Source organism: Hippocampus guttulatus, unplaced genomic scaffold (genome assembly GCF_054856545.1).
Source record: "Hippocampus guttulatus isolate MCC_2025c unplaced genomic scaffold, RoL_Hgut_1.0 HiC_scaffold_63, whole genome shotgun sequence".
In the NCBI taxonomy this organism is placed as follows: domain Eukaryota; kingdom Metazoa; phylum Chordata; class Actinopteri; order Syngnathiformes; family Syngnathidae; genus Hippocampus; species Hippocampus guttulatus.
This window is the reverse complement of record NW_028233922.1, coordinates 5001-15000: the sequence shown is the minus strand read 5'-3', so window position 1 is coordinate 15000 and position 10000 is coordinate 5001.

The window sequence follows — 10000 nt, the reverse complement described above, 5'->3', positions numbered from 1 at the left end:
AGGCCGGGTTTTCGCACGGGGTATCCGCCCCGGGCGCCTCTCGGGCGGCCTTCCCAACTGCCGTCGACCGCCCGGAGGGGGAAACAGAAAATGTTCGAAAGTGCGGAGCTCCGCCGTCAGAGGCCGGGTTTTCGCACGGGGTATCCGCCCCGGGCGCCTCTCGGGCGGCCTTCCCAACTGCCGTCGACCGCCCGGAGGGGGAAACAGAAAATATTCGAAAGTGCGGAGCTCCGCCGTCAGAGGCCGGGTTTTCGCACGGGGTATCCGCCCCGGGCGCCTCTCGGGCGGCCTTCCCAACTGCCGTCGACCGCCCGGAGGGGGAAACAGAAAATATTCGAAAGTGCGGAGCTCCGCCGTCAGAGGCCGGGTTTTCGCACGGGGTATCCGCCCCGGGCGCCTCTCGGGCGGCCTTCCCAACTGCCGTCGACCGCCCGGAGGGGGAAACAGAAAATATTCGAAAGTGCGGAGCTCCGCCGTCAGAGGCCGGGTTTTCGCACGGGGTATCCGCCCCGGGCGCCTCTCGGGCGGCCTTCCCAACTGCCGTCGACCGCCTGGAGGGGGAAATAGAAAATATTCGATAGTGCGGAGCTCCGCCGTCAGAGGCCGTTCCAGTGCTTTTGGGTGGCTGGAAACACCCTCACGATGGTCTGATTATACTCTTAGGGGCCTCCCCTGTGTCGCCCTGGAGGTCACCCATTCAAAACATGCTCACCTATATACGTTTCGGAAAGTATTTTGGTGAACGCTCACTTTCTAAGCCTTTTAGCCTTCTTGACCCCCTAACTCCCCATATCTGGTTTACCTACTACAGCGCCCCTAACGACCAAAATCGGTACTGCATACCCCTGGTACCCCCGCCATTGAAAATGAATGGGGGAATTTTTTTAATTTCTCAATCCGGCCAGGAGGCCTCTTTTTCGGCCACGCTCGGCCGGCGAGCCGGTCCGCTCTTTACCCCTGGTACCCCCAGCCCTACCCCTGGTACCTCCCCCATTGAAAATGAATGGCGACCCCTGGTACCCCCAGCAACACCCCTGGTACCCTCAGCCTTACCCCTGGTACCCTCAGCTCAACCCCTGGTACCCCCAGCCTAACCCCTGGTACCCTCAGCGGCACCCCTGGTACCCTCAGCAACACCCCTGGTACCCCCAGCCAGCTTCGCCCCTGGTACCCTCAGCCTTACCCCTGGTACCCTCAGCCCAACCCCTGGTACCCTCAGCCCAACCCCTGGTACCCCCAGCCAGCTTCGCCCCTGGTACCCCCAGCCTTACCCCTGGTACCCCCAGCCTAACCCCTGGTACCCTCAGCCTTACCCCTGGTACCCCCAGCCTTACCCCTGGTACCTCCAGCCTAACCCCTGGTACCTCCAGCCTTACCCCTGGTACCTCCAGCCTTACCCCTGGTACCTCCAGCCGTACCCCTGGTACCCTCAGCGGCACCCCTGGTACCCTCAGCGGCACCCCTGGTACCCTCAGCCTTACCCCTGGTACCCTCAGCCGCACCCCTGGTACCCTCAGCGGCACCCCTGGTACCCTCAGCGGCACCCCTGGTACCCTCAGCGGCACCCCTGGTACCCTCAGCGGCACCCCTGGTACCCTCAGCCGCACCCCTGGTACCCTCAGCGGCACCCCTGGTACCCTCAGCGGCACCCCTGGTACCCTCAGCCGCACCCCTGGTACCCTCAGCCGCACCCCTGGTACCCTCAGCGGCACCCCTGGTACCCTCAGCCGTACCCCTGGTACCCTCAGCGGCACCCCTGGTACCCTCAGCCGTACCCCTGGTACCCTCAGCGGCACCCCTGGTACCCTCAGCCGCACCCCTGGTACCCTCAGCCGCACCCCTGGTACCCTCAGCCGCACCCCTGGTACCCTCAGCGGTACCCCTGGTACCCTCAGCGGCACCCCTGGTACCCTCAGCGGCACCCCTGGTACCCTCAGCGGCACCCCTGGTACCTCCGCCATTGAAAATGAATGGGCGGCCTTCCCACCTGCCGTCAGCCGCCCGGAGGGGGAAATAGAAAATATTCGAAAGTGCGGAGCTCCGCCGTCAGAGGCCGGCTTTTCGCCCGGGGTATCCGCCCCGGGGCGCCTCTCGGGCGGCCTTCCCAACTGCCGTCGGCCGCCCGGAGGGGGAAATAGAAAATATTCGAAAGTGCGGAGCTCCGCCGTCAGAGGCCGGCTTTTCGCCCGAGGTATCCGCCCCGGGGCGCCTCTCGGGCGGCCTTCCCAACTGCCGTCGGCCGCCCGGAGGGGGAAATAGAAAATATTCGAAAGTGCGGAGCTCCGCCGTCAGAGGCCGGCTTTTCGCCCGAGGTATCCGCCCCGGGCGCCTCTCGGGCGGCCTTCCCAACTGCCGTCGGCCGCCCGGAGGGGGAAATAGAAAATATTCGAAAGTGCGGAGCTCCGCCGTCAGAGGCCGGCTTTTCGCCCGAGGTATCCGCCCCGGGCGCCTCTCGGGCGGCCTTCCCAACTGCCGTCGGCCGCCCGGAGGGGGAGATAGAAAATATTCGAAAGTGCGGAGCTCCGCCGTCAGAGGCCGGCTTTTCGCCCGAGGTATCCGCCCCGGGCGCCTCTCGGGCGGCCTTCCCAACTGCCGTCGGCCGCCCGGAGGGGGAAATAGAAAATATTCGAAAGTGCGGAGCTCCGCCGTCGGAGGCCGGCTTTTCGCCCGAGGTATCCGCCCCGGGCGCCTCTCGGGCGGCCTTCCCAACTGCCGTCGGCCGCCCGGAGGGGGAGATAGAAAATATTCGAAAGTGCGGAGCTCCGCCGTCAGAGGCCGGCTTTTCGCCCGAGGTATCCGCCCCGGGCGCCTCTCGGGCGGCCTTCCCAACTGCCGTCGGCCGCCCGGAGGGGGAAATAGAAAATATTCGAAAGTGCGGAGCTCCGCCGTCAGAGGCCGGCTTTTCGCCCGAGGTATCCGCCCCGGGCGCCTCTCGGGCGTCCTTCCCAACTGCCGTCGGCCGCCCGGAGGGGGAGATAGAAAATATTCGAAAGTGCGGAGCTCCGCCGTCAGAGGCCGGCTTTTCGCCCGAGGTATCCGCCCCGGGCGCCTCTCGGGCGGCCTTCCCAACTGCCGTCGACCGCCCGGAGGGGGAAATAGAAAATATTCGAAAGTGCGGAGCTCCGCCGTCAGAGGCCGGCTTTTCGCCCGAGGTATCCGCCCCGGGCGCCTCTCGGGCGGCCTTCCCAACTGCCGTCGACCGCCCGGAGGGGGAGATAGAAAATATTCGAAAGTGCGGAGCTCCGCCGTCAGAGGCCGGCTCCACGCTTCATTCATCCGACCGAGACGCCTCTCCGCCGGCCACACTCGGCTGCGGGGCCGGCCCGCTCTCCGCCATTGAAAATGAATGGGGGGCATTTTCTCATGCTTTCAATCCGCCTAAGAGGCATCTTTCCCGGCCAACTTTGTGCCCCTGGTACCTCCAGCATCGAGAAAGCATGGTGACTCGTCCGACACATGCCCCCCTATATACGTTTCGGAAAGTATTTTGGTGAACGGTCACTTTCTAAGCCTTTCGCCTTCTTGACCCCCTAACTCCGCATATCTGGTTTACCTACTACAGCGCCCCTAACGACCAAAATCGGTACTGCTACCCCTGGTACCCCCGCCATTGAAAATGAATGGGGGAATTTTTTTAATCCCCCAGGCCGGCCAGGAGGCCCCTTTCCCGGCCAAACTCGCACGCTGGGCCGGCCCGCTCTTTACCCCTGGTACCCCCGCCATTGAAAATGAATGGGGGAATTTTTTTCAATCTCCCAGGCCGGCCAGGAGGGCTCTTTCCCGGCCACACTCGCACGCCGGGCCGGCCCGCTCTTTACCCCTGGTACCCCCAGCTCTACCCCTGGTACCCCCGCCATTGAAAATGAATGGGGGAATTTTTTCAATCTCCCAATCCGACCAAGAGGCCTCTTTTCCGGCCAAACTCGCACGCCGGGCCGGCCCGCTCTTTACCCCTGGTACCCCCAGCTCTACCCCTGGTACCCCCGCCATTGAAAATGAATGGGGGAAATTTTTTCAATCTCCCAATCCGACCAAGAGGCCTCTTTTCCGGCCAAACTCGCACGCCGGGCCGGCCCGCTCTTTACCCCTGGTACCCCCAGCTCTACCCCTGGTACCCCCGCCATTGAAAATGAATGGGGGAATTTTTTCAATCTCCCAATCCGACCAAGAGGCCTCTTTTCCGGCCAAACTCGCACGCCGGGCCGGCCCGCTCTTTACCCCTGGTACCCCCAGCTCTACCCCTGGTACCCCCGCCATTGAAAATGAATGGGGGAATTTTTTCAATCTCCCACGCCGGCCAAGAGGCCTTTTTCCCGGGCACGCACGCTCGCCGGGCCGGCCCGCTATTATTAAACTCTCACCCCTGCAAGGAGGCCTTTTTCCCGGGCACGCACGCTCGCGGGGCCGGCCCGCTATTATTAAACTCTCACGCCGGCCAAGAGGCCTTTTTCCCGGGCACGCACGCTCGCCGGGCCGGCCCGCTATTATTAAACTCTCACGCCTGCAAGGAGGCCTTTTTCCCGGGCACGCACGCTCGCCGGGCCGGCCCGCTATTATTGAACTCTCACGCCTGCAAGGAGGCCTTTTTCCCGGGCACGCACGCTCGCGGAGCCGGCCCGCTATTATTAAACTCTCACGCCTGCAAGGAGGCCTTTTTCCCGGGCACGCACGCTCGCCGGGCCGGCCCGCTATTATTAAACTCTCACGCCTGCAAGGAGGCCTTTTTCCCGGGCACGCACGCTCGCCGGGCCGGCCCGCTATTATTAAACTCTCACGCCTGCAAGGAGGCCTTTTTCCCGGGCACGCACGCTCGCCGGGCCGGCCCGCTATTATTAAACTCTCACGCCTGCAAGGAGGCCTTTTTCCCGGGCACGCACGCTCGCCGGGCCGGCCCCCTATTATTAAACTCTCACGCCGGCCAAGAGGCCCTTTTCCCGGGCACGCACGCTCGATGAGCCGGCCCGCTATTATTAAACTCTCACGCCGGCCAAGAGGCCCTTTTCCCGGGCACGCACGCTCGATGAGCCGGCCCGCTATTATTAAACTCTCACGCCGGCCAAGAGGCCTTTTTCCCGGCCACGCACGCTCGCGGAGCCGGCCCGCTATTATTAAACTCTCACGCCTGCAAGGAGGCCTTTTTCCCGGGCACGCACGCTCGCCGGGCCGGCCCGCTATTATTAAACTCTCACGCCGGCCAAGAGGCCCTTTTCCCGGGCACGCACGCTCGATGAGCCGGCCCGCTATTATTAAACTCTCACGCCGGCCAAGAGGCCCTTTTCCCGGGCACGCACGCTCGCCGAGCCGGCCCGCTATTATTAAACTCTCACGCCGGCCAAGAGGCCTTTTTCCCGGCCACGCACGCTCGCGGAGCCGGCCCGCTATTATTAAACTCTCACGCCTGCAAGGAGGCCTTTTTCCCGGGCACGCACGCTCGCCGGGCCGGCCCGCTATTATTAAACTCTCACGCCGGCCAAGAGGCCCTTTTCCCGGGCACGCACGCTCGATGAGCCGGCCCGCTATTATTAAACTCTCACGCCGGCCAAGAGGCCCTTTTCCCGGGCACGCACGCTCGCCGAGCCGGCCCGCTATTATTAAACTCTCAGGCCCGCTATTATTAAACTCTCACGCCGGCCAAGAGGCCCTTTTCCCGGGCACGCACGCTCGATGAGCCGGCCCGCTATTATTAAACTCTCACGCCTGCAAGGAGGCCTTTTTCCCGGGCACGCACGCTCGCTGAGCCGGCCCGCTATTATTAAACTCTCACGCCGGCCAAGAGGCCCTTTTCCCGGGCACGCACGCTCGCCGAGCCGGCCCGCTATTATTAAACTCTCACGCCGGCCAAGAGGCCTTTTTCCCGGGCACGCACGCTCGCCGAGCCGGCCCGCTATTATTAAACTCTCACGCCGGCCAGGAGGCATTTTTCCCGGGCACGCACGCTCGCCGTGCAGGCCCGCCATTTGCCTACCACACCGCCGTCTGGCGGACACCAAGCGGTACCGCCGACCCCTCCCGTTGAAAATGAATGGGGGATTTTTTTTCAATCCCCCAAGCTGGCCAAGAGGCCTTTTTCCCGGGCACGCACGCTCGCCGAGCCGGCCCGCTATTATTAAACTCTCACGCCTGCAAGGAGGCCTTTTTCCCGGGCACGCACGCTCGATGAGCCGGCCCGCTATTATTAAACTCTCACGCCGGCCAGGAGGCATTTTTCCCGGGCACGCACGCTCGCCGTGCAGGCCCGCCATTTGCCTACCACACCGCCGTCTGGCGGACACCACGCGGTACCGCCGACCCCTCCCGTTGAAAATGAATGGGGGATTTTTTTTTACAATCCCCCAAGCCGGCCAAGAGGCCTTTTTCCCGGGCACGCACGCTCGATGAGCCGGCCCGCTATTATTAAACTCTCACGCCGGCCAAGAGGCCCTTTTCCCGGGCACGCACGCTCGATGAGCCGGCCCGCTATTATTAAACGCTCACGCCTGCAAGGAGGCCTTTTTCCCGGGCACGCACGCTCGCCGGGCCGGCCCGCTATTATTAAACTCTCACGCCGGCCAAGAGGCCTTTTTCCCGGGCACGCACGCTCGATGAGCCGGCCCGCTATTATTAAACTCTTACGCCTGCAAGGAGGCCTTTTTCCCGGGCACGCACGCTCGCCGAGCCGGCCCGCTATTATTAAACTCTCACGCCTGCAAGGAGGCCTTTTTCCCGGGCACGCACGCTCGCAGAGCCGGCCCGCTATTATTAAACTCTCACGCCGGCCAGGAGGCCTTTTTCCCGGGCACGCACGCTCGCCGTGCAGGCCCGCCATTTGCCTACCACACCGCCGTCTGGCGGACACCAAGCGGTACCGCCGACCCCTCCCGTTGAAAATGAATGGGGGATTTTTTTTTCAATCCCCCAAGCCGGCCAAGAGGCCTTTTTCCCGGGCACGCACGCTCGATGAGCCGGCCCGCTATTATTAAACTCTCACGCCGGCCAAGAGGCCCTTTTCCCGGGCACGCACGCTCGATGAGCCGGCCCGCTATTATTAAACGCTCACGCCTGCAAGGAGGCCTTTTTCCCGGGCACGCACGCTCGCCGGGCCGGCCCGCTATTATTAAACTCTCACGCCGGCCAAGAGGCCTTTTTCCCGGGCACGCACGCTCTCCGGGCCGGCCCGCTATTATTAAACTCTCACGCCTGCAAGGAGGCCTTTTTCCCGGGCACGCACGCTCGCCGTGCAGGCCCGCCATTTGCCTACCACACCGCCGTCTGGCGGACACCAAGCGGTACCGCCGACCCCTCCCGTTGAAAATGAATGGGGGATTTTTTTTCAATCCCCCAAGCCGGCCAAGAGGCCTTTTTCCCGGGCACGCACGCTCGCCGGGCCGGCCCGCTATTATTAAACGCTCAGGCCGGCCAAGAGGCCCTTTTCCCGGGCACGCACGCTCGCAGAGCCGGTCCGCTATTATTAAACGCTCACGCCTGCAAGGAGGCCTTTTTCCCGGGCACGCACGCTCGCCGGGCCGGCCCGCTATTATTAAACTCTCACCCCTGCAAGGAGGCCTTTTTCCCGGGCACGCACGCTCGCGGGGCCGGCCCGCTATTATTAAACTCTCACGCCGGCCAAGAGGCCCTTTTCCCGGGCACGCACGCTCGCCGAGCCGGCCCGCTATTATTAAACTCTCACGCCTGCAAGGAGGCCCTTTTCCCGGGCACGCACGCTCGATGAGCCGGCCCGCTATTATTAAACTCTCACGCCTGCAAGGAGGCCTTTTTCCCGGGCACGCACGCTCGCGGGGCCGGCCCGCTATTATTAAACGCTCAGGCCGGCCAAGAGGCCCTTTTCCCGGGCACGCACGCTCGATGAGCCGGCCCGCTATTATTAAACGCTCAGGCCGGCCAAGAGGCCCTTTTCCCGGGCACGCACGCTCGCAGAGCCGGCCCGCTATTATTAAACTCTCACGCCTGCAAGGAGGCCCTTTTCCCGGGCACGCACGCTCGATGAGCCGGCCCGCTATTATTAAACTCTCACGCCTGCAAGGAGGCCTTTTTCCCGGGCACGCACGCTCGCCGGGCCGGCCCGCTATTATTAAACTCTCACGCCGGCCAAGAGGCCTTTTTCCCGTGCACGCACGCTCGCCGAGCCGGCCCGCTATTATTAAACTCTCACGCCTGCAAGGAGGCCTTTTTCCCGGGCACGCACGCTCGCCGGGCCGGCCCGCTATTATTAAACTCTCACGCCTGCAAGGAGGCCTTTTTCCCGGGCACGCACGCTCGCCGGGCCGGCCCGCTATTATTAAACGCTCACGCCTGCAAGGAGGCCTTTTTCCCGGGCACGCACGCTCGCCGGGCCGGCCCGCTATTATTAAACTCTCACGCCGGCCAAGAGGCCCTTTTCCCGGGCACGCACGCTCGATGAGCCGGCCCGCTATTATTAAACTCTCACGCCTGCAAGGAGGCCTTTTTCCCGGGCACGCACGCTCGCCGGGCCGGCCCGCTATTATTAAACTCTCACGCCGGCCAAGAGGCCTTTTTCCCGTGCACGCACGCTCGCCGAGCCGGCCCGCTATTATTAAACTCTCACGCCTGCAAGGAGGCCTTTTTCCCGGGCACGCACGCTCGCCGGGCCGGCCCGCTATTATTAAACTCTCACGCCTGCAAGGAGGCCTTTTTCCCGGGCACGCACGCTCGCCGGGCCGGCCCGCTATTATTAAACGCTCACGCCTGCAAGGAGGCCTTTTTCCCGGGCACGCACGCTCGCCGGGCCGGCCCGCTATTATTAAACTCTCACGCCGGCCAAGAGGCCCTTTTCCCGGGCACGCACGCTCGATGAGCCGGCCCGCTATTATTAAACTCTCACGCCGGCCAAGAGGCCTTTTTCCCGGGCACGCACGCTCGCCGAGCCGGCCCGCCTTTTGCCTACCACACCGCCGTCTGGCGGACACCGACCCCTGGTACATCTGCCATTGAAAATGAATGGGGGAATTTTTTCAAACTCCCAATCCGAGCAAGAGGCCCCTTTTCCGGCCACACTCGCCCGCCGGGCCGGCCCGCTCTTTACCCCTGGTACCCCCAGCAACACCCCTGGTACCCCCAGCCTTGCCCCTGGTACCTCCCCCATTGAAAATGAATGGTGACCCCTGGTACCCCCAGCAACACCCCTGGTACCCTCAACCTTACCCCTGGTACCCTCAGCTGCACCCCTGGTACCCTCAGCCTTACCCCTGGTACCCCCAGCCAGCTTCGCCCCTGGTACCCCCAGCCTTGCCCCTGGTACCTCCGCCATTGGAAATGAATGGGGGATTTTTTTCAAACTCCCAATCCGACCGAGTGGCCCCTTTTCCGGCCAAACTCGCACGCCGGGCCGGCCCGCTCTTTACCCCTGGTACCCCCAGCTCTACCCCTGGTACCCCCGCCATTGAAAATGAATGGGGGAATTTTTTCAAACTCCCAATCCGACCAAGAGGCCCCTTTTCCGGCCACACTCGCCCGCCGGGCCGGCCCGCTCTTTACCCCTTGTACCCCCAGCCTTGCCCCTGGTACCTCCGCCATTGGAAATGAATGGGGGATTTTTTTCAAACTCCCAATCCGACCGAGAGGCCTCTTTCCCGGCCACACTCGCCCGCCGGGCCGGCCCGCTCTTTACCCCTGGTACCCTCAGCGGCACCCCTGGTACCTCCAGCCCTACCCCTGGTACCCTCAGCGGCACCCCTGGTACCCCCAGCGGCACCCCTGGTACCCTCAGCCTTACCCCTGGTACCCCCAGCGGCACCCCTGGTACCCTCAGCCTTACCCCTGGTACCCCCAGCGGCACCCCTGGTACCCTCAGCCTTACCCCTGGTACCCCCAGCGGCACCCCTGGTACCTCCAGCCCTACCCCTGGTACCCTCAGCCTTACCCCTGGTACCCCCAGCGGCACCCCTGGTACCCTCAGCCTTACCCCTGGTACCCCCAGCGGCACCCCTGGTACCTCCAGCCCTACCCCTGGTACCCTCAGCGGCACCCCTGGTACCCTCAGCGG